We start from the raw sequence: 26,541 nt of genomic DNA, 5'->3' as shown, positions 1-26,541 counted from the left end.
GTGCCTACTTCTTAAGGTCAATAATTAAATTAGTTATATGAGAAGCTTGACTTTTACCTGGTACAGAACAAGTGCTAACTGAAAATTAGCTATGGTTGATGCTGAATTGGCAAGGCAGCTTATAATACTTATTAATTTCAGTATAATAACTCAGAAAGAAACAGGAAAAAATGTTCATTTTGAAGACAAATGAACTATTTTTTGTGACATATATTGTCTTGACATAGTATTATGACATTTACAGAGATCTTAAATAAAAATGAGTTCATGGATTAGCTTTTTACCACTCTGGAAAAGTTCCATCATGCCGAAGCCACCTGAATTCTAAAGAAATAAAATGGTTTATCAAAGTGCCATGATACTGAAATAATGTTATTCAAAAAGTGAATTTGTGCATAAACCAAAAAACGGAATAAGCAAAGAATAGTCAATCACTGAAAGGCATAGTGGACTATGAACAAAAATGATATTCAAAAGAACCATTCCTCATACCTATTTATCATGGAAAAGACAAAATGTAGAAAGGAGAAAATGAAATGTATTTGCAAGAAGCCAGACAGGTAAGGTTATTCAGCTTATATCTTTATCAGAAGTACAATAGCCTAACTATGCTTTGGCATATGCACAGTAAAGTTATTATTTTATTTCAGAGGGTATGTATCACTGACCATAAGAAGCTGCAACATAAATATAGACTTTTCTATGAACTATAATTTTGGAATATTGTCTTCAGTTTGGATATGAAACATTATATTTTTTTCCTGCTAAAAAGAAAGGATTTAAGAAAAAAATAAAGTTTTTATTGTGAGATTTTTTTGTGTTCACACTATTTGGAGGGGAAATTTTTTATAAAACATGAAAACATAAAGAATAATATTTAAAATCAATAGTTTCTACTATTCACTAATTATTTTGAATGTTCCATATATGTCTTAGAAAATTGAGGCAATACTTATGAGATTGTGCTATATGAATATTGATTGTTCTAATAGTATACTACAAAATCTTAAGATGTTCAGTAAATAAGATCTAAAAAAATAAATAAATGAAATCTAAAAACAACATGCTTTGAATGTATGTTATGACCTTTTTTCCACAGAGGTTTTATTTTTCTTTACCAATCAGTATAAGGAATTTTATTTCTCTCAGATTATTACAAAAAGTATTAATAAGACTTTCAGAGCTAGACACAAAAGTCAATGAATTCATTTTAATCAAAATTAAATAAAATGTCTTATGCTAATGTTAGTTTAATATTCTATGTATTATAAAATAGCAATATTTTCTGATTTTGCCTGCAGTAGATTTTTGAATAGATAGTATCAGAGGAATTGTTTGACCTTTGCTTTGTTTTGCAAAATTATATTATATAAGCATTTAGATTAAATCAACACAATACTTTATGGATTATTAATTGGCTATCTTGAACTTTTACTTCTAATTTTTTAGAGTAGAAATACTATTTTATTTATTAGTATGGAATTATAAAGCAAAAAGAATGAAAAGCTTTTTTCTTTGGGAGAATTTATATTTCTATATATTATTTAAAAGCCTCAAGCTATATGACTTTTTCTTTATGATCTTATTTCTTTTTTTACAAAATCTTTCTTCAAGTCTTCCAGAAGCCTCTTAAAGATAAATCAAAGGATAATCTAAAGGTAGTCAGTCAGTGCTTTTGACCTTCTGACTACTGAAACTGCAGATATAAAAAATTTGTTACAATGATGCATTTAGATCAGGTCAAAAAGGTAATGTGGTTCAATGTGTTTATTTTTCTTTGCAGTTGTGATATGGTTGAATGTTTCTCTTTATGCTCTCTTTTTTCACATCATATAGTTGAGAGGATTCAGGATTTTCAGTACTGAAGGTCAGACACTACTAAGGACTGAAAATCTTTATTTCACTGAACAGAGAAAGGAGAAAAATATCCAAGTTTAGTTCAGACATTTGTGACCTCACTGTAGATCCTATTTTTATGTTAAATTCAAATGTGATAAATCTAAAATCAAAGCAGTATACTTTGTTCTGCTGTGGATTGACGTAGGTTGTGCTGGACCTGATTTATAATAGATTTTAATATATGTCTCATATCATACTACCTTCTGCTAATAATTAAGTGTCTATTGTTCTTTACCACTGCAACTAATAAACACTATTATTATAGGAAATATAGTCCTAATATAAGGCAAACTGACTTTCGTGCTCATCATAAAAATTGTTTAATATGAGCCTGCTATGTCCACAATCAACTCTTCTATTCTAAGGAAAAACAAGAAAGATGATAAATTGGTGCACAGAAGTCTTTGTGACACTAAATGACTCAAAGTAATGAGATATTATAATTCAAGGCACAAAAGTAGCCTGTTTGAAATGCTGTATTATACTATATTAAATTTTTAGTTATCTGCTGTTGGTTTGGATATTATCTAAGATTCAGAGTTAGCAGTCATAAGAAAACACCCAAGCATACAAATCTTAAAAAAAATAGAACTGCAACAGTACAAGTTGATTTCCCAAGAATGCAAAGAGAATAATTTTCTACAGATGAAGCATACCTTTATGTACTCTATTGAAAATTAGGCATAGTGTTATACATTCATGATACATCTTGTAGCTTCTCAAGTACAGAGTGGGTTAGAACCAAAGTGTAAATCATATGCTTGTTTTTGAATTGCTTTATCTAATCCTTTATACATATATTAGTCCCATTGTAAAATAGGGATATGATTTTCCTTTCACAAGTCTAACTAAATCTTCACATTATGCAAATACACATCTGTTCAAACAACAAAGCTAAAGAAACAATCTACATTTACTACAAAACAACAAAGATTTCAAGGATATTGGAGTATAATTTTGTTCTTGCTTTATTTGTTTCAGCTGCATCAAGGTCTAATGGTGATGTACTGTTCTTCAAACAATAAAAAATTTTCTTTAGAATATATTGGCCATAATATAAGCAACATACTTAAAGATAGTTACTTTAGGCAAACAATCCTTCAAGGCAAACTAAGTATATTTTAAATACTGCTAACCTATGTAAAAGGAAGAGTTAACGGAAGAAAAAGAGATTGAAGTTTCACCCCTAGCCAAGTGACTTTAACAGTTCTTACTCTCATCAATAGTGATTTCAATGATTAATGCTGTTTATCAGTAGGACTATTTAAAATTAGGCCCTCAGAATATTCCACTGCAAGCTTGTTTTGCCTTGGGTAGTGTTTAAATCCTTGTCTCCACAACCCTCCTACTGTTATTAAAAATGTTAATTTTTAACTTACATGTTTCATTTTTTTTCACCTGAGTAATTTAGTTTAGTGGCAGGTACCTTGATTAATAAAACAATCAACATATTTTTGTGCTTATTATGACTAAGGCACTGTGTTCAAAGAAGACAAGGTAAATCATTTTATCAGAGTCCAAACTAAGAGAAAAAGGAAGACACATGGGGATTGAAATGCACCTGAAAAAATTAGTAAGAAGTGAACTTTGTAGTGAATGATCCTATTTCCTTGGAAAATGCTTGTATAATGAGGAAACATTGGGTTTTATTATCAAAAGGTAACTTCTTTATTATAGGATTACTTTTCTTCCTGGGAACAGTTAAGAAAGCAATGATATGGATCTGATCAATTGTGTTCTCTATCATTCATTCAACAAGTATTTATCAGATGCAGCACTGCACTAATCCTTAATTTTATCTTTCAAACTTTAGCACCATTTACTCAATTTGCTATGAAATGTTACTTAGCATACATAAATTGTGGATAAAGCTAGTCTAAAAAATGAATTATCTGACAATGTGGCAAAAATTATTCTGCTTTTTGATTTTCCAAAATAAGTCAGAAATCTCAATACATGCAGAATACTTCTACCAGATGGCCAAGAAAAGGTTTTTAATAACAAAATTCTATTAAATATTCAACATCCAACTTTAAGAAGAACAAGAAAAACCCAGGCTTATAAAATATTAGATGCTAATTGGGCATATTACAGAAGGGTGCTTCAACTTCACACAATAATACAGTGTAGAATTCACATAGACCATGCACTGAATGTGCCTATTGTACCATTATCCTCCCTTTCAGTAGTAAAACTTCTGTGTTAAGCAAGACACACCAGTATCTAACTTTTGATTTAGGTGAAACCCAGACTAACTTCCTACGCTATGGAAGAAATATTGTTTAAGTGTTTCTGATAGTGCTAATTTAACTTTAACACTTAGTGCAAGAGAGCATGTTCTGTTTTAGTTTGATTCTGATTTGTTGCAATTTCTTCATTCTAGTGAGCATCACATATATGTGTTACATAATTTGTCAGCTTTAAGGTAAAACAGAAAGATTGAGTCCTTTGAGAAACACCACTTAAATATATTTGCATCATTTTTGCTAATGGTATTTCCATGCATAGCAGCATCCTTTTCATTTTGAAACACAACATTTCTATTTTATACACACAACAGTCCAATAAAAAAGTATTCTAGTAGAGACACAGAGACACAGAAATTTGATGAGAATGTTGTTTCTCATGCTCATGAGTTAGAAATTACTACACGTACACCTACAGCTCTGGTGCTTATGAGCCATGTGTGTCTCTGAGATTAAAACAGTCTTCTCTGATGACTAATTGCAAAAGTGACAGTAGCCAAGGTTGTCCAGTGTTTTTTTTTTTTTTTTAAATCCACTATTGGAACCACTAGGGGCATGTCTGTCCCTTAATGTAAAGATCAACAATTGACCTTAGAGGCCAAGTAAATATAATTTTAATTTCAATGAGAGAGAAATTTCTATATTGTAATAGATTTAGTTTAGTCTAATTTATCTTAGACACTTCCCGCCTCAAATGTTAGGCCAGGCATATTTTTATGCACAAAAAATGGGATAGATGAAAAAATAGTTTTCATCTTAACAGGTTTCTTAGTAGTAGTTGCTCAGAAAAGGCACACATTTTATCTAATATGGAAAGTATTTATTCAACAGAATGTTGCATTTTCTTTATTGTATCTAGACAAAATACATGTATATTTTACAAGTGCGAAAGACTAACTCTCTTTGTTTTTCACTTTAGAGTGTTTGATTTGGAAAGAATAAGAACTATAAGTCATTTAACATTGTTTTAATTTTTTTGGAAATAAAATTAGCGAGATGAAGGTTGGTGCACATTCAAAATACAACAGTAGCAACCAAAAACAAAAGAACAACATTTAGTCAAAATTTTACCAACCACTTGTTTGATATTTATTGTTTCCTAATAATTTATACTGAGTACACTTTTCCTGATAATTCTTATAGAAATTATTTTAATCATATTATTTCTTTCCTCTTTTTTATAGGTGTGAATATTTTTAAATAGTGTTGCTAATTCTTTGTACTTCAGATGCTTACAGATCCTTGGACCGAAAACAAAGAGGCCTCAAAAATAATGGCCTGGGGATGTGAGGCTGAAAGGGGGTAGAGTAAGAGAAATAGTAGGCCAAAGTGCAGAAGTTGCTTTTTATATTGATCAATATGTATATTGACTTGTACTTACAATTTGGGATATTCTGACCTGTTTGCTACGAAATATTTCTACATAATCTCTGATTGTCACTTTTGTATAAATGACTTGTAAAATCTTTGGAGTAAGTGATATAATTTATGGTGGCTGTTCAACCTCATTCCAGATTCTATGTTCTTTCATTTTACTTCAAGTTAACTGGCCAATATAAGTTAGAATTCATAATGTTGGCCTTATTAGTACCACATTCCTAATATGTTAGACCTGTGATACTCAACTGTGGTCCAAAATCTGTAGTTATCAGCATCACCTGGGAGCTTGTTAGACATGCAAATTTTTGTACCCCACTCCAGATTTGCTGAATTAGAAACTTTATTTTAACAAGTTTGGCAGGCTATTTGTAAGCACATTAGAGTTTGAGAAGTGCTTTTTTTTTTCCATTTGCATCCATGATCATAATATTTTATTCAAGAGAGTGCTATTTTATACAATTTGACTGGAAAAATCTGTCCCTACTTGTTAAAAGTTTGTAAATATAATGCTGAGAACTCCTTTTCATGACCTGTTAAACTTACATGTCTTTTACTTGGTATTTAAAATAAACTTGTGAAAGTATTATATATAATTCTAATATGATGTTTCCATTTTAAAATTAGTTTAAAACACACCTCCACTATTTTGATTTCTATTATGTATTTTGTTTTTTATTATTAAAGCTATAAAGTAGAGAAAATGCACAACACTTTATTGCTTATTGAGGGTTATTTAATTTGTAGCTTCTCATGAGGTCTAAGGGCACACTTAATCATTGTGTAGAATGAATAGTACAGAACTTCAACTACAATTTGCCTTGAGGTTTATTTTCAACTGTAAGTCCATCTGTAATACTAATGGCAGTAGAATTATTTGTCTGTGCCTTAAAATCAACCAAACAAACTCACAGCCTCATTAATTAATGCCATCTATATTAATGCTGATGGATTCCCCAGAAATTATACTTTTTTTGGGAAAAACGTAAAAGTTCAAACTCCATTATAATCACCACTGTATCTCAACTTTCGTTTTTGCTCCCCCAAACTTGACCTATTATTAACTTGCTAATCACTAGCTGTTACTTTTTTGTTACTTGTAGTCTATTTCTAATTAAATAACACTATCAGTCTTTTTGTCAACCTAGAAAACTTTCTCCACTTCATATTTCTGACTATAAAATGGCATTTTAACTTTCCTATTTAAGGTGTTTTAAAGTATATTTCTTTATGTAATTTTCTTAGTGGTTGCTCTAGCTATTACCACATATATACATGCTTTATCACAGTCTACTGGATTTGATGTCTTAACATTTCAAGTAAAGCGAAGAAACTTAACTTCCACTTAGATCTTTACACTTTCTCCACTTTTTAAATATAATTGTCTTAAGTATTTCCTCTGTATACATTGAGTACCACATAAGATGGTATGATCATTTTTATTCAATCATAAAGGATAATAAAAGAAATTAATCAGGTGACGTATAATCTCTTACGTTTTCCTGTAGTTTTTACCCAGTCCATTGTTCGTTCTTTTCTGAAAGATCAAGTCTTCATCTATTATCATTATTTTTCTATTTAAAATTCTTTTAACCATTCTTCAAGGGTAGGCCTGATAGCAACAAATTGTTAGTTTTTCTTCAATTGAGGATGTCTTTATTTTCTCTTAATTCTTTACGGATACTTTCACAGGATATATCGTTCACTGTTAACAGTTTTTATATTTCAGTGCTGAAAAAATAGTTGTTCTACTTCCTTGTTAACTATGATTTCAGATGTAAAAATCCTTTGTTATTCAAATTGTTTTCCCATTTAGGTGTGCATTATTTCTCTCTGGATGCTTTCAAATATTTATTATGATTTTATTTTTAAATTTATCGTTAAAAATTAGATGAAATTAATGCAACATAAAATTAACTATTTTAAAGTGAACAATTCAGTGGCACTTAATACATTCATAACATTGTGAAACTACCACCTCTATTTAATTCCAAAATATTTTCATCATGTTAAAAAGAAACTCCATGCCCATAAGCAGCTACTCCCCATTTTTTCCCTCACCATAGCCCTTAGCAAATATAAATCTGCTTTGTGTTTGTATGGATTCACCTATTCTTGATATTTCATATAAATAGAATGATAATATACGTGAGCTGTTCTGTCTCATTTTATACATTGTTGGGAGACAATCTTCTATATTGACAGGATTGTTATTTCCACAACTGCATACACCTAGAACTTGGCTGTGATTCCACGATTATTGAAATAAGACACACTTGAAAGAATTTAGTCAAGGACAGCACATTTCATCTCCAGGTGCTTAAGTAGTTGGCATTCTAAACCCATTGAGCCCTCCTTTATGATCTCCTCCCTAAACTATAGCATTCCAAATTCCATCTACTCTATCATCTTGGCCTTCTGCCGGTGTGAATGAAAATACTCTGTAACAGCAAAATAATACTTTAATAGATAAATGTAAAACAAAAATGCTGCTGTCTAGAAGAAATATAATTTTGTATTCTCATTCAAATTAACAAAAGCTACTCTGCTTTTCTTGTTTTATTCACTCTACATGAAACATGAACTAGTGTGTTCTTAGTAGTACTTTTAGCTTTTGACTTCCCAGTCATGATTAAAAGTGGTAATACTTGGGTACGTGTGCCCTTCTGTAAGCATTGCAGTTCACGTCAAATTCTGCACAGGTTTTTGTATTATGCAAGTGGATATTTATGCCATGATTCTACATCAGTTTCTAGAAAAATCGCTTATATATGCAAATTATTGACAAAGAAGTTGTTATATACAATTTATATTTTCTAAATTAAGAAAATGTACAATTTGTTCTAATGTTATGAAAAAGACAATTTGTTTCAAGGGGAACATCACACACCGGGGCCTATCATGGGGAGGGGGGAGGGAGGAGGGGGGAGGGATTGCATTGGGAGTTATACCTGATATAAATGACGAGTTGATGGGTGCTGACGAGTTGATGGGTGCAGCACACCAACATGGCACAAGTATACATATGTAACAAACATGCACGTTATGCACATGTACCCTAGAACTTAAAGTATAATAATAAATTTGAAAAAATCAATAATGATTATATATAAAATATACCAACTCTTTTCCCCTTTATTAACTAACTAGAATATAAAGAAAAGAAACATTTAAAATTAATTAAAAAGGTCATTAGCATCATCCCAATTTTTTTGCCAGTCACTTTTATGTTATAAAATCTGAATTTTAATTAAAGTAGTATTAGAGAATGTTCCAGGTTATGAAAATGGAAACAAATGAATTTTTTATAAGAATAAGACAAATGCCCACTAAAGAAGATTTGATACACCCTAATGGCAAATGTCAATTTCCAGGGTCTTTTAAATGACCATAAAATCAGTACTCATTTGACTTGAATTACTTGTAACTTTTTTGTTTTTCTTTTTGTTTTTGAGGCAGTGTCTCACACTGTTGCTCAGTCAGGAATGCAGTGGCATGATCTCGGCTCACTGAAACGTCCTTCTCCCAGGCTGAAGCATCCTCCCATCTCAGCCTCTCACGTAGCTGGGACTACAGACATGAGCCACCATGCCCAGCTAATTATTGTGTTTTTTGTAGAGACGGGGTTTCACCATGTTGCCCAGGCTGGTCATGAACTCTTGAGCTTAAGTTATCCACCTGCCTCGGCCTCCCAAAGTACTGGGATTACAGGCGTGAGCTACCACGCCCAGCCTACTTGTAAGTTCTATATGCATAGTACAGTCAGCATTTAGTATTACAGTCAGTACTATGAGGTATTGTGTCACTCTAAAGTGCCTTGTGAATGATGTTTAATTTATATTTGGTTTAGTATTAATCTTAAGCTTTCTAATCTTATTGATTATATACTTTGCTGGGAAAATAGTAGAATTGTGAAGGTGCCCAGAATCTCCTCTCTGAGTCTCATTTAAAAAACCGATGTGAAAAAAAACTTTTATGTATTCTCATAGGGTTGAAAAAATTAGAAACTTATTTCTGATTCTGCCAAAAATTGATATAATCTTTTTCTTCTGATACATTGGATTCATTTTTTTCCCCTCTGGATACTATAGTCATTTCTTACACCTCCTAAAGTAATTCAGATTTATACCCAGGACTACTTTATTGTCTATGATAATAGCACTTCAGTGCTACTTTACCAACAAAAAGCTATACTGTGAAGCTTGCATTGCCTCAGAATTTTTCAGACAGTGTGGATAAGCCCCTAATTAGCACTCTTTTTTATATAAAAAATGAGATTCTACTTATAAAGTATGTTTCCAATGGACCATATCCAAATGCACCTTTAAATTGCTTAGCAAATTTGAATACAGGCTCACGCCTACAGGAAATAACTAGCATTTTTTTGAATTATTGCTATGCACCAATCTATGCATGCTACAGGAAACCTGCCTTGATAGCAATAAATAGCATACTTGAAATTAAAGAAAATTGAATCAGTGTTGTAAAGGATAAACTTTATAAGCAATAAAAGAATACATAGAAAATGAACAAAGGAGAAAAATGAAGAATAGATAAAGCATATAGAAGGTTGGTTATAGAGGTTCAACTGCCAATTAGTAGGTATTACTGGAGAAGAGAGAAAAATAGATAAAACCAAATAATTAGAACATAAAACTGTTATTGCCTGTTTTCACACATAAGGTAAACAAAATTAATGCACAATGATCTATATTATTAAGGTATGTTTCCAGCATAATGTTGAAGAATAGTTCAGTAATGGACACAAAGTGTACTGGAAACAAAGGAGAAACTAAGTGTGTGGAAAAGGGTAGATAGTAGGAAGGTAGTAGCATGGTTACAGTGGACTATGTGGACAGCGATTTTAAGGATGAAATCAGAGATCAAGTGTGTAGATGGAGATAAAGCATGTATATTGAGTTCAGCTTGGCCAAATATGGAGTCTAAATGTGCACATAAGGAAGCACACAGCATGGAAAAATTACTATTTTAGGAATAAGGGATTCCCAGATTTAAAAATAATGTCACCTTCACTGGCTACCAATGAAACCTTAGAAGTTTACTTAACTTCTCTAGACTTCAGCCTAGACTTCTGATTATATATCTATAAAATGGAGAAAATAATGGGGTAGCAGCAATTTTGAAGATCAAAGTCAGCATTACAGGTGTGAGTATCTGGTTCTGCATGCAGCAGAGAGGAATTTTACCCAGGATTATGTTTGTCTGTTTTAACTTGTCTAGTGGTTCCTTAAAGAATTAATGCAATGCATCTGCCTTTGTTTCACCTAACTTGAAACTCCCTTTACGCAGAAAAGTAGGTAAGAAGAGGACATTCCTTGAATGTGTTGAAAAGCAAATGAACAATCAGCTTCCACTTTTGGCAAAAGACTACAATAGTAGGAAATAACAGATATAATGAAAACCTAGTAGAAATACTTGGGGCAATAGCTGCTTTGAAGAATAAGGGCTTTGAAAAGTTCTTATGTGTAAGGGAACGTAGAAAGCCAGTACAATGCCCAGGGAAGGAAGAATTGTCAGAGAAGACCTGGGATGACTCTAAGCTTTCATCAATGGCTGATTTAGGCTCATTGCAAGCAAGAAGTGAAGACTAATGAAGAGTCGTTTAAAAATATGGCTAAGACTTGAAGGAGTACTCAAAAACAAAACAACAAAAAAGAGGCATTCTGTAAAGGTCAGAAATTATTTCTTGTTTTTTGCTCCTCCTTTTTGTCTTTTTCCTTTTCTTCTTCCTTCCCTTTCTCCTTATCTTCCTCGTTTTCCTCCTCCTCCTCCTTTATCTCTTTATTTAAGTAAATCTATTTTAAACCACTACCCAACCACAAGCTGAAGGGAAAAAGACTTCAAATATCAAACACAATAAGAATACAGTATTTAAAATATAGTTATAAAAGTTATTAAAGAATCAACTACAAGTCACAGCAAGCAACAACAAACACTAAGGAGAGGGAAGTTTCAAATTTCCAGAGGTAACAAATTATAATATTCAAATCTCTAGTTCCCAATAAAGTTGTGAGATATGCAAATAAACAAGATAGTATACATTCTTTCATAAACAACATTGAGGTTTGCTACAGTAGACCTGCTGTACCAGAAATGAAAGGACACTAGATAGTAACTCAAAGCCAAATGAAGAAATAAAGAATACTGGTAAACATAAAACAAGGATTATTATAGGTTTTGCTTATAGTTCTTCTTTATTTCTTATGTGATTTGAAAGATAAATTCATACAACTATAAATATACATAGATGCTAATGGTAAACAGTGTACAAAGATGTAATTTCTGACAATAACAAAGTAATGTGGAAGATATGTAGGAATATAATTTTTGTATACTATTAAAGCTAAGTTGGTATTAATTTAATACTTTGTTATAAGTTTAAGATGTTAATTATAATATTAATGTATCAACTAGGAAAACAGCTAAAAATATAGATAAAATAAAATGAGAAGAGATTCAAAACATTACACTAAAACCATCAATTAAACACAAAATAAGGGAGAAATGGAAAACTTGAGGAACAAAAGTGATGTAGAGAAAATGAGTAGCAAAATGGCAAAATGGAAGAAGAATGTCTTTCTTTATCAGTAATTACTTTAAATATAACGGGATGAAATAAAAAATGAAATGTATTAGCAGACTGAAGTAAATAAACTTTAGATCCAAAGACACAAATAGCTTGAAAATGAAAGGATAGAAAAAGATATTCTATGCACATAGTGACCAAAAAGGAGCTGGGGTATTTATACTAATACAAGATACAATTGACTTTAAGTGAAAAAAAATGGTTATGAGGGACAAAAATGTACATTACATATCAAGGGTCATGTCACCAATAATGTAAATATTTATAAGCATATACACACCAAACAACAGAGTCCCCAAATATAAGAAACAAATATTGACAGAATTGAAAGGAGAAAATAAAGGACTTGAACAACACTATAAATCAAGCAGACCTAATAGACATAAGGAGAACACACTAACACAAATAAGCAGAAAACACATTCTTCTTCAGTGCACATGGAACATTCTGAAGAATAGACCATATGTTACGTCAAAAAACAAGTCTTAATACATTTTTAAAACATTAAAATCACACCAATTATTTTCTGTAGCCACAAAGAAATGAGTCTATTAATAACAAAAAAGGCAAAATCACAAAAAATGAAAATTAAACAATACATTCTTAAACAACCAATGGATCAAAGAAGTGATCACATAGGAAATTTAAAAATACATAAAAGCACAACATACCAAAACTTATAGGAGATAACAACAGCAGTTCTCAGGGAGAAATGTATTGTTATGAACATCCACATTAAAAAAGAAAAAAATCCAAATTAATAACTCTATACCTGAGGCACTAGAAAAATAAGAGTAGACTAAATCCAAGACTAACAGCAAGGAGGAAGTAACAATTAGCAGGAAGATAAACAAAATAAAGAAATAACAAACAATAGCATTTTATTTGATTAAATAAAAGGTGGTACTTTGAATATATTAACAAAACTGATAAAAACTTAGCTAAAAGGAATGCATTTAAAAAGAGAAGACACAAATAACTAAAGGAAAGAATAAAAGTGGGGCATTACTACTAACCTTATTGAAATAAAAACTGCAAATATTTGTACACCAACAAATTAGATAAATATAAAAATTAACAGAAAAATAGAAGAGAAGGGAATACTTCATAACACATTCAACGAAGTAAACATTACACCAATACCCACAGCAAGCAAAGATGTCACAAGAAAATAATTATATAGAACAAAATTCTTTATGAATATTGATGCAAAAAATCCTCAAGAAATACCAGCAAAGCAAATCTGGACGCTATGTCATGCCCAGGTTGGATTTATCCCAGGAATATAAGTGTGTTTCAACATAAGAAAATCAGTCAATGGAATTTTCCACATTAACAGAATGAAGTAAAGAAAGCACATGATCATGTCAATTGATGCAAAAAGCATACTTAACAAAATGCAACATTTTATAAAAACACTCAACAAACTAGAAATAGTTTCTCAAAGTGATGAAGTATATACTTAACAAACCCATCACTGACATAAGACTTAATGGTGAAAGACTTAAAACTTTCCCCCTTGTATCTTGAAGAAGATAAGGATGCCAACTCTTACCACTTCTCTTCAACAGGTTATGAGAAGTTATAGCCAAAGCATTCAAACAAGAAAAAAATGTTAGAATCATTCAAATAGAAAAGGAAGAATTAAGACTATCTCTATTCACCTTTATTCACAGATGACATGATCATTTATAGAAAGAATCTTGAAGTATACACACACACCCCCACAAACTATTAGCATTAATAAACAAATTCCACAAAGTTGTGGTGTACAAAATCAACACACAAAATGCAGTGGTAATTCTACAAACTAGCAATGAAAAATCCAAAAGTAAAATTTAAAAGTCCCTTTAGTATAGTATCAAAAATATAAAATAATAAGAATAAATGTAACCAAGGAAGTGCAAGACTTACACATTTCAGACTATAAAACTCTGCTGAAATAAATTAAAGAACAACTAAATAAAAAAGAAGGCATCCCATGTTTATGGATTGACAGACAATATCATAAAGATGGCATTACTCTCCAAAGACACATATAGATTCAATGCTAACTTCTTCAAAATCACAAATGTCTTCTGACAAAAATAGAAAAGTTCATACTGAAGTTCATGTAGATTTGCAAGGGATACTGACTAGCTGTATTAGTCCATTCTCATGCTGCTACAAGGACATACCCAAGACTATGTAATTTATTATATAAAGAAAAGGAGTTTAATAGATGCACAGTTCTGCGTGGCTGGGGAGGCGCCAGGAAACTTACAATCATGGTGGAAGGCACCTCTTCACAGGGCGGCAGGCAAGAGAATTGAGTGCCAGCTGGCGAACTGCCAGACACCTATAAAACCATCAGATTTTGTGAGAACTCACTCACTATCATGAGAACAGCATGGGGATTTAATTACCTCCAACTGGGTCCCTTCCGATGCTATATGGGTATTATAGAAACTACAATACAAGATGAGATTTGGGTGGGGACACAGTTAAGCCATATTACTAGTCAACACAATTTTGAAAAAGAATAATGAACTTGGAGGACCCACACTTCTGATTTTAAAGCTTATAAGTAAGATTCAATATTAAAAACAGTGTGGTTTTGGCATAAGTAAACAAATATACACCCAGGGAATAGAATGGACAGTCAAGAAATAAACCTATACATCTATGGCAAATTGATTTTAGAATAAGCCACCAAGATTGTGTCATGCGGGAAGGATATTATCTTCAATAAATAGTGCTAGGAGAACTGTATATCCAAATACAAAATAATGAATTTGGATTCCTATCTCACAATATATACAATATTAAAGTAAATCAAAACTAAATGTAAGTGCTAAACCTCTAATGCTCTTAGAAGAAAATCTAGCATGAAATCCTCATAACCTTGTATTTGGTATTAATTCTCAGAATATGATACCAAAAACATAAGCAACAAAATAAAAAATAGAGAAATTAGACTTCATCAAAATAAAGAACTTCTGTGCATCAAGTGACACTATTACAGAAATGAAAAGACAAATATTTTCTCCCATTCTGTAGGTTGTCTCTTCACTTTGTTGATTGTTTTCTTTGCTGTGCAGAAGCATTTTTAGCTTGATGTGATACCATTGGTCAATTTTTGCTTCGATTGGCTGTACTTTGAGGTCTTACTCGATAAATCTTTGCACAGACCAATGTTCTGGAGAGTTTCCTCAATGTTTTCTTCTAGTAGTTTTACAGTTTTAGGTCTTAAATTAGAGTCTTTAACCCATTTTCATTAGACTTTTATGTATGGTGAGAGATAGGGGTCTAGTTTCATTCTTCTGCATATAGATATCCAGTTTTCCCATACCATCTATTGGAAAGACTGTTCTTTTCTCAATGTATGCTCATAGTGCTTTTGTCGAAAATGAATGGAGTGTAATTGCACAAGTTTATTTCCAGGCTCTTTATGCTATTCCATTGGTCTAGTGTCTGTTTTTATGCAAGTACCATGCAGTTTTGTTTCGCAAACTATTAAACTGACAATAGATTAATGACCAGAGTATATAAGGAACTCAGATGGTAAAAAAAAATCTGATTAAAAATGGACTAAAGATATGAATAGACTTTAAAAAAAATAACTAACTAGAAATGGAATGCTGGAATGTTCTCAGCACAAAGAAGTGATAATTATTTGAAGTGCTGGGTGTCCTAACTACCCAGGTTTGATAATTATGAATTGCATGCTTGTTTCAAAATCTCCCATGTGCCCCATGAATATGTACAACTCTTATGTATCTATAAACATTAAAAATGAAAAAGTGAACAAGACAACTTAATGGGAGAAAACATTTTCAAGTCTTGTGTAGGATAAGTCTCTGGTATCCAGAATATATAAAAGACTATTATAGCTCAACAATAAAAAGAGAAATAACCCAATTAAAAATAAGCAAAGTATGTGAATAAACATGTGTCTAAAGAAGATACACAAATGACCAACAAATACATGAAAAAATTTTCAACATCATCATTCATTCAGTTAATGCACGTCAAAACTACTTTGAGATTCAACTTCATACCTACTAGGATGCTGTAATCAAAAATATAGAAAATAATCATATGCTCAGGATGTGAAGAAGTTATAATTCTTGGTGGGAATACAAAATGATTTAGCTAAAACTGACAACAATCGAGCTCTTCTTCAAAAAGTTAAACAGAATTACCAAAAGCCCAAGCATATGGTATACTCTTAAGTACATACCCCATTCCTCCAAACTGAAAACAAGTACTCAAACAAATAAATGTCCACATATGTGTTTAGCAGCACTGTTCACAATAGTTACAAGGTGAAAACAGCTCAAATGTCCATCAATGAATGAATGGATATACAAATGTTAGCACATAGATTCAATAGAATACTATTCAGCCATGAAAACTATTGCATTATTGATGCATGTAAGGACACTGGTTTATCTTGTAAACTCTAGATGAAGTGAAAGAAGCCAGACAAAATAGATTACATATTGTATGATTTCATTTTTGTGAAATATCTAGAATAAGCACATCCATAATGACAGAGGGCAGATTAATGGTAGTCGAGGGTTTGAGGAGGGGAGAATTGGGAGTGACTGCTAATGAGTATAGAGTCTCTTTTGTGGGTAAAATATTATTTGGAAACTAGATATAAGTGATTATTGGATAAAGTTGTGAATGTGCTAAATGCCACTGAGTTTACACTTTAACTTGGTTGATTTTATATTATGTAAATTTCACCTCAATAAAAATATGAGGATAACAATACTTATACTGAGTTGTGGTGTGAAAAAGTACATAAACTGCATAGCATATACACATAAATACTTAAATACATAAATATAAGCTATTGATGATGAACATAAAGATGATTTAAAGAGAAAATGGATGATTTGTAGGTTAAACTATACTTACATTTGGGACATTTCAGGAAATCTACAAGAGTTGTGAAAAAGTAGAAGCAAAATACCCCCGAAATTACAGCTTGCAAGAATAAAAATAAGTAAAATTAAGTTATCTGCCTGATGTAAGTGACAGAGATTCCAGTTCCTTCCTAAACTTCTGCAGGAGTAGATTCTCAAATTTTTGGCACCCAAGATCCTTGGGCAGCAATGGGAGTTGATAAATTAACTGGTAATCCCAGAGATGTTGTCAAAGATGCTGCTATTAGAAAATGTATGGAGTTACTTGACATTTTTGTATTTGACCCAATATAGTTATGTTGATTTTAAAACATTGTTGGCTAGGAGTGATGGTTTTTGAAACAATGCCTAACTGGCCCCCTTTGACCCTTGGAGAATAGCAGAATATCTTGAACATACCTAGATGCCCATTCCAAAATTCCTTGTTTGGACAAGGACTAAAAAGCATCAAAACACTCTCTACTGGAATGTTTACTTGTGAAGGAAAAATGAAGCCTCTAATAAGAAATTATAGAAGAAAAATAACTTATAATAAAGGAATAAAAATATAGTTAGCCTCTGCATTTAGTACTATAACTATAAACGCCAAGAGACCATCATAATGCCAGCACTTTCTGCAGGAAAAGTATTATGGCCCATGTGGTCATTCACATGTGACTGAAAATAAAGGAAGGAAAGAAGAATGGAAATGGGGTATTTAGTGAGTAATTAGTATACATTGGGTAATGTGGTAGGCACCTTACATTTAACTCACAGTATTTTCCCAATAATACTGTAAGTTAGATCTTATTTCTATTTTGAAAGTGAAGAAACAAAAACTTGGATAATTTAAAAAAATTCTCAAGGTTACCAGCTTACAACTTATTCTAAAATCAAACCTTCTTTCAGAGACTACTAACCAAATAGGCAAGGTCTGAGAAAATGCCCCACCACTTCCTGAAGATTTTTTAAAAAATTAAGAATATAAAAATGTACACTAGGTCACCAAGAGGTGAATCAAAATAAAATGTCAAAAGAAGAAAGTATTGAACATTGAAATACACTGAAGATTACTAAACCATTGTACAAAAATACTCAAGTTCATGGAGCATATATTCAAACTGAAATATCTAAATAAATACTGTAATGTGGTAACAAATAAAGTGGAAGGAAGAAAAAAAGAGGAGAAGAATAGAGTTTTTATTTTCACTTTTTAGTTATGGGAGTTTTCGACCAACTATTTAATAAATATAAGAAAGAGGGTTGGGGTAGGAAGGGGCTGGAAAATGTTACAGATATTTTCTTTACTACAAGTGGGAAACAAATGTTATTCAATTTTGAAACTATATATATATATATATATATATGAAGGCTAAACAGTGTTTTTAAAAACTCAAGGTGAGGACTCATAGAATTGTCATCGAAATGTCTACCTTGAATGCCATAGAGAAAGATAGAAACAAATAAAATGTAGGCTAACAAGAGCCATCAAACTCAAAAGATAGCAAGGGCACAGAAAAAACAGAAAGCAAACAAGTGAATACAGATAATAGAAACCTAAAGAGGAATGCTTGATTTCAATTGAAAGATCTAATTCAGGTTTCCCAACTTTCATTGTTAGTATAGAATTTTGCAGTAATGCCAGTCAAGAGCAAAATAAGAAGGGAGAAGACTGAACTTCTTTAAAGTGGCGATTATTGCATCTCTCTCTCTCTTTTATTGCCCTACAATTTTATTTGCAAGGAAAACATAAAGGAGACATGAAGTCCTAATGGATGAGGTCACACAAAAATACATTTCCTGAAGTTTAACAAATTCCAAAGTGGACACAGTCTATGAAGTTGCTTTAACTTGTGGCTATTTTCATTGACTTTGTTTATTTTTATTGAATTTATATATATCTCTATATATGATCTTATGAAGATATACATATATATGATCTTATGATAGAAGTTTTTATGCTATTTAGCTTAATTTTATAATAAACATCTGTGAGCTCATCAAGAATAAAATTATTTCAGGACTAAAATATCACCAATTGCTTCTACATCCATGTTCCCTACCCTATCCTTCTGCTTTCTTTTCCATACTCAATCACAGATAATCACTAATTTGAAGTTTGAATTCATCTTTCAATTATTGTTTCTAAAATACATTTATCACATATGAAAGATTGACCTAAAATATATTACATAACTTAGCTTTCTTGAGAGCTTCATAAAAATAGCATAATAATACTCCAGTTACATTCACAACCCAATGGCCCATCAATTTCATTCCTATTTAAACTATAAAATGTTTATCTATGCACAGAAAGATTTATAGCAGCATTGTTTCCTATAGCACAAAACTTGAAGAAACTCAAATGATTGTCAGGAGAATGGATAAAAAATATAGCATAGTATAGCTATATAATGTAAAATTATACACTAGTGATAAAGTATAAACTACAATTACTGGCAGCATGAATAAATTTTAGAAATAAAATATACTGGGTGAAAAAAACAAGTTCCCTTAAATTTTGTTCACTTATTGGATATGGTTGTGACAGTTGAATTGATGGTCAGAATCTTGGTTAGTCATCTTCTGATTTGGGCTGTTTCTTGTCAGATAGGGGTCCTATCTTTTCCTTCTGTAACAGACACTATTGATTGCTGCTCAAAATTTGCATTCATACTCTTTTCTTACTGGCAGTGTCTCATATTGAGAGGAGTTAGCTAGCTTGCCTTAAATAGACAGCACGGGAAGGGTCCCTGGAGAGCCACCGACCCATGGGTCAGTGCCTCATTCCCACACAACACAAAAAGCAGCATGGCGTAATAAAATCAAGCTGTGGGCACTGATAAAGGAACTAGCACAGGGGGTTGTGGCTGGTGACATGCCCGTGGCTGCATAGATAGTAGAATCTCCAGCCCATTGAGATAAAAACTTGCACAAACCTCTGGCTCGCTCAGATAAGGGAAAGATGCCTGACATAGAAATGCCTTTTTCCTTTGTATAATCAGCAGGCTCCCAGGAAAAAATTTCTTCTCCTTTTGTGGGCATGAACCTGGTGGGTTCCAGTGGGTTCCTGTGGACACTTTCGTTTCCCTTTTAGTCTGTGAGCCCAGCCTTTATGAATCATCACTTCAGCCCCTGATTGGTCCCAGGCCAAGGTCCGGGGTCAAGCTTTCACTTCAGCTTCTGATAGGTTCCAGGTCAAGCTGAGTAGCCCCTATGAATCATCACTTCAGCTCCTGATTGGTCCTGGACCAAGCTGAATCATGGTTTCTCCAAAACAGCCTACAGACTAAGCACATTCCTTCCCCTTCCCCAGTCGATAAAAACCCCTGACCCCAGCCTCATAGTGAGCAACCCATTAAGGCCCCATCTTCACTGGCAAAGAGCTTTCTTCTTTTGCTTATTAAACTTTTGCTCCAACCTTACCCTTTTGTCTGAACTTTTTAATTCTCTTGGATGTGAGACAAAGAACTCTGGGTACTATCTCAGAGAACGAGAGACTGCTACATTTTGGTGCATTGGCGAGTTCAGTATTAACCTTCATCCACAGGGCCATGTATTTTCACTAAGCCAATTATAGTTAATTCAATTCCATTTACCAAAGATTCATTTAGGAATTAAGCATATCATACAATTCTGGCCAGTACTATGTGAAGGGAAGTATACTGAGAATATGTGCATTTGGGAATTCTTGGGGAAAGAATCTGAAAGTGATCCAAAGGATAAAATAACTACTCTGCTCAAGCCTTATGTTTTGATAACATCCTGAAAGTATGAAAAGAGCTAGCCAAGGGACAAAGTCAATACACTATAGATGACACAAAAAGATGTAAAATAACTTGAATCAATGACATAATTGAATTATGCCCTTTCCCCAATATATATTTTGGCACCTTTGTTGAAAATGAGTTTACTGCATATATATGGATTTATTCTGGGTTCGCTGTTCTGTTCCATTGTCAGTGTCGAAGATTGCATGCCAGTTTTATGCTGTTTTGGTTACTATATCTCTGTAGCATAATTTGAAGTTGGGTAATGTGGTTCCTCCATTTTTGTTCTTTTTGCTCAGGATAGCTTTGGCTATTCTGGTGTGTGTGTGTGTGTGTGTGTGTGTGTGTGTGTCCATATAAATTTTAGGATTGCTTTTCTATTTATGTGAAGAGTGTCATTAGTATTTTGACAAAATTGCATTAAATCTGTAGATTACTTTGGGTCATATGGATATTTTAATAATATTGATTTCTGCAATAAATGAACTTGGAATTTTTTTCATTTTTTGGTTTCCATTTTATTTTTATTAATGAATAAGTAACAGCTTTCATTGTAAAAGTCTTTATGTCTTTGATTAATTCCTAAATATATGTATTTAATTTTGTTGCTCTGGTAAATAGGATTTTGTTTATTTTTTTTTCAGATTGTTCACTGTTGGCATATAGAAATGCTTCTGATTTTTGTGTGTTAATTTTGTATCTTGCAACTTCATTGAATTTGTTTTTCAGTTCTCATAGTTTTCTACTGGAGTCTTTAGGTTTTTCAAAATATAATATCATATCATATGCAAACAAGGATAATTTGATTTCTTCCATTCCAATTTTGGCTGCTGTTTCTTTCTTTCTCTTGTCTGATTGCTGTAGTGAGGTCTTCTGGTACTGTATTGAAACACAGTGATAAAAGTGGGTATCTTTGTTTTGTTCTAGATCTTAGATAAAAGATTTTCAGTTTTTGCCCATTTAGTCTGATGCTGGCTGTGGGTCTGGGACATATGGCTTTTATTGTGTTCAGGTAAGTTCCTTCTATAGCAAGTTTTTGAAGGTATTTAATCATTAAGGATGTTGAATTTTATCTAAGGCTTTTTCAGTATCAATTGAAATGATCTTATGATCTTGGTCCTTCATTGTATTGATATTATGTATCACATTGTTTGTTTTGTATATGTTGAAACACCCTTGCAGGATGAATGACGTTTTAAAATGTGTTGTTGAATTTGGTTTGCTAGTATTTTGTTGAGAATTGATGATGTTCATAAGGGATATTGACTGGTAGCTATTTTTTCTTTTTGATGTGTCTTTTTTCTGGTTTTGGTATCAAGGTAATACTTGCTTTATAGAATAAGTTTGGAAGTATTCCCTTCTCTATTGATTGAAATACTTTGAGTAGGATTGGTATTAGTTCTTCTTAAGGTTTGGTATAATTCAGCAGTGAAAACATCAGGTCTTGGGCTTTTATTTACTTGGAAGCATTTTATTATGGCTTTGATCTCATTACTTGTTATTTTTCTGCTCATGTTTTGGATTTCTTAATGGTTCAATCATGGTAGGTTGTATGGGTGTAGGAATTTATCTATTTCTTTTCAGTTTTACCATTTATTGGCATGTAGCTGTTCACAGTAGCCACTAATGATCCTTGAATTTCTGTGGTACCATTTATAATATCTCCTTTTCTGTCTCTAATTTTATTTATATGGGTCTTGTCTTTTTTTTAATCTTTTACAAAAATCAACTTTTTTGTTTTCTTGATCTTTTGTATTATTACTCTGTTACAATTTTATTTATTTCTGCTATGATGTTTATTATTTATTCTGCTAATTTAGGATTTGGTTTGCTCTTGCTTTTCTCATACTTTATGATGCATTGATAATTTTTTATTTGAAGTTTATCATTTTTTTGATGTAAGCACTTATATCTATAAACTTTCCTATTGGTAATGTTTTTGTTGTATCCCATAGATTTTGGTACATTGTGTTTTCATTATTATTTATTTCTAAAAACTTTCGATTTTCTTCTTAATTTATTCATTGACCCACTGGTCATTCAGGAGCATATTATTTAATTTCTGTATTTCTACATAGTTTCCAAAATTCCTTTCATTGTTGATTTCTAGTTTTATTCCATTGTGGTCAGAAAAGATACTTAATATAATTTTAATTTTTTTGAATTTTTAACATTTTTTTTGCTCTAACATATGGTCTATCTTTTGAGAATGATCCATGTGCTGTGAAGAATAGTTAATTTGCAGTTGTTGGATGAAACGTTCTAAAAATGGTTATTAAAAACCATAAAAACCCTAGAAGAAAACCTAGACAATACCATTCAGGACATAGGCATGGGCAAAGACTTCATGACTAAAACACCAAAAGCAACAGCAACAAAGGCCAAAATAGACAATTGGGTTCTAATTAAACTAAAGAGCTTCTGCACAGCAAAATAAACGATTATCAGAGTGAACAGGCGACCTACAGAATGGGAGAAATTTTTTGCAATGTATCCATCTGACAAAGGGCTAATACCCAGAATCTACAAAGAACTTAAACAAATTTACAAGAAAAAACAACCCCATCAAAAAGTGGGCAAAGGATATGAACAGACATTTCTCAAAAGAAGACATTTGTGCAGCCAACAGATATATGAAAAATGCTCATCATCACTAGTCATCAGAGAAATGCAAATCAAAGCCATAATGAGATATCATCTCATGCCAGTTAGAATGGCAATCATTAAAATGTCAGGAAACAATGAATGCTGGAATGGATGTGGAGAAATAGAAACACTTTTACACTGTTGGTGGGAAGGTAAATTAGTTCAACCATTGTGGAAGACAATGTGGTGATTCCTCCAGGGTCTAGAACTAGAAATACCATTTGACCCAGTGATCCCATTACTGGGTATGTACCCAAAGGATCATAAGTCATGCTACTATAAAGACACATGCACACGCATGTTTATTGCGGCACTATTCACAATAGCAAAGTCTTGAAACCAACCCAAATGTCCAACAATGATAGACTGGATTAGGAAATTGTGGCACATATACACCATGGAATACTATGCAGTCATAAAAAAGAATGTGTTCATGTCCTTTGCAGGGACATGGATGAAGCTGGAAACCATCATTCTCGGCAAACTATCACAAGGACAGAAAGCCAAACACTGCATGTTCTCACTCATAGGTGGGAACTGAACAGTGAGGACACATGGACACAGGGTGGGTAACATCACACACTGGAGCCTGTTTGGGGATGGGGGACTGGGGGAGAGAAAGCATTAGGAGAAATACCTAATGTAAATGACTTACTCCTACTACTTTTTAATTTGTTTTCTGGTTGTTTTGTGGTCTTCTCTTACTTTTTTTTCTTCCTGTCTTCCTTTTAATGAAAATGATTTTCTCTGGTTATATGTTTTAATTTCTTGTTTTTTATTTTTTTCTGTATCTAATATATGTATGCTGATTTGAGGTTACCATGAGGCTTGCAAAAAATATTTTATAAGCCATTTCCTAAACTGATGAAAATTTAACACTGATTTTATAAACAAACAAGCTAAGAGAAAATTTATTAAAACTTCCACTTAAACTTAATCTTCCTTCTTTTTAATATTTTGTGTTCTATTTATATTTTATTGTACTATCCATGTCTTAAAATGTTTCTGTTTTTTTTTTTTTTTTATTGGTTCATCTTTTAGATTTCTACTCAAGATACAAGTAGTTTACACACCACAGTTACAGTCATAGTATTCCATCTTTTCCTGTGTAGTTATTTTATCAGTGAGTTTTGGACCTTCAGATGATTACTTCTTGCTAATTCACATCATTTTCTTTCAGACTGAATAACTCTCTTTAGCATTTCTTGTGGTATGAATCTGGTGTTAGTGAAATCCCTCAGCTTTTGTTTTTCTGTGAAAATCTTTATTGTTCCTTCCTGTTTGAAGGCTATTTTAGCTGGGTATATACTCTTCTTGGATAAAAGTTTTTTCCTTCAGCATTTTAAATGTGATATGTCACTATCTTTTGGTATGTAAGTTTTCCACTAAGAAGTCTGCAGCCAAATGTTTTGGAATGTACTTGTATGATATTTATTTCTTTTATTTTACTCCCTTTCAATATTTTTTGTAAATTTTTGAGTTTTGTGTTTCATTATTAAATGGCTTAAAGTCGTCTTATTTGGCTTAACTCTGCTTGGTGTCTAAAACCTTCTTGCAGTTAAACATTGATATCTTCTGTAAGTTTGGGAAATTCTCAGTTATTATTTCTTTTATTAAACTTTATACCCCTATCTCTCTCTTTCTCTCTTCTCTCTCTCTGTCTCCTCTTTAAGGCCAATACATCTTAGATGTGCCCCTTGACAATATTTTCTAGATCTCATAGTCAAGCTTCATTCTCTTTTATACATTTTTCTTTTATCTCCTCTGTTTTTTTCAAATAGCCTATCTTCAAATTCACTAATCTTTTCTTCTGCTTATTCAATTCTGCTATTAAAAGACTCTGATGTACTCTTCACTATGCCAATTGCATTTTTTACCTTCAGGATTTCTGCTTTATTCTTTTTTAATTATTTCAATCTCTTTGTTAAATTTACCTAATAGAATCCTGGATTCCTTCTCTGTGTTATCTTGAATTTCTTTGTGTTTCCTCTAAACAGCTGTTTTTAATTCTCTGTCTAAAAATTTACATATCTCCATCTCTCCAGGATTGGTCTCTGATTGATTATTTAGGAGATTTAATGAGGTTGTGTTTTTCTGGATGGTGTTGATGCTAGTAGATGTTCATCAGTGTCTGGGCATTGAAGCATTAGGTATTTGTTGCAGTCTTCATGGCCTGGGTTTGTTTATACTCATCCTTCTTGAGAAGGCTCTTTAAGTATTTGAAGGGACTTCAGTGTTGTGATTTATGTTTTTGGTCACTGTGGTCATATCTGCATTATGGGGCATCATGGGCCCAGAAACACTGTGATTCCTGCAGACTTGTAGAAGTAAAACCTTGATTTTCTTAGATGAGATCTGGAAGAATTATCTGGATTACCAGGCAGATAACCTTGTTCTCTTTCCTTACTTTCTCTCCACAAAATTGAGTCTCTCTCTCTCTCTTTATGCTGAGCTTCCTGCAACTGTGCTGAGTTGCATGGAGCACCCCTGTGTCCACCCCCACTGGGACTGTGCTGGGTCACACCTGAAGCTAGCACAGCACTGGGTCTTGCCCATGGTCCATGGTAACCATTACCTTGCTATCATCTATGTTTATTTATGGCCCTAGGGCTCTGCAATCAGCAGGTAGTGAAGCTAGCCATGCTGGTATCCTTCTCTTCAGGGTGGTAAGTTCACCATAGTACCAGGTGGGTCAAGAAGTGCTGTCTAGGAGACAGGGCCTGGTGTTGGAAGCATTAATAATCTACTTTGTGCTCTATTCTACTGTGGCTGAGCTAGCATCTAAGCCACAAGCCAAAGTCCTTCCCCTTTTTTTCTCCAGTTTTCACAAGCAGAGGAGTCTCTTCCAGTAACACCAGTAACAGGCACATAGCAATTATTACCTGACTACTGCTAATATTTTTTCATGCAGCAAGTACTCTTCAGTCTACCTGTGGTCAGTGTTTCCAGGCTGTGGACTTTCCCTTGAGGGTAGTAACCTTTCCTCTTGCCCAGGGCATGTCCAGAAATGCCATCCAAGAGCCAAGGCCTGGCTTCAGTTACCCTAAGTTCTTGCTTGGTGCTTCCCCACTGTGGCCAAGCTGGTACCTAGGCTTAGAGAC

At 32.6% G+C, this 26,541-nt stretch overlaps 1 long non-coding RNA gene across 1 annotated transcript in view; it reads left to right on the top strand.

Moving 5' to 3' along the window:
• The window catches only part of LOC140710740 (uncharacterized), a 105,121-nt gene that overhangs the window by 42,606 nt on the left and 35,974 nt on the right, over window positions 1-26,541 (top strand). The window lies entirely within an intron of this gene.

This window comes from Chlorocebus sabaeus, chromosome X (genome assembly GCF_047675955.1).
Source record: "Chlorocebus sabaeus isolate Y175 chromosome X, mChlSab1.0.hap1, whole genome shotgun sequence".
In the NCBI taxonomy this organism is placed as follows: domain Eukaryota; kingdom Metazoa; phylum Chordata; class Mammalia; order Primates; family Cercopithecidae; genus Chlorocebus; species Chlorocebus sabaeus.
Note: the sequence above shows the minus strand (reverse complement) of the source record. Positions and strands in the feature narration are given on the sequence as shown.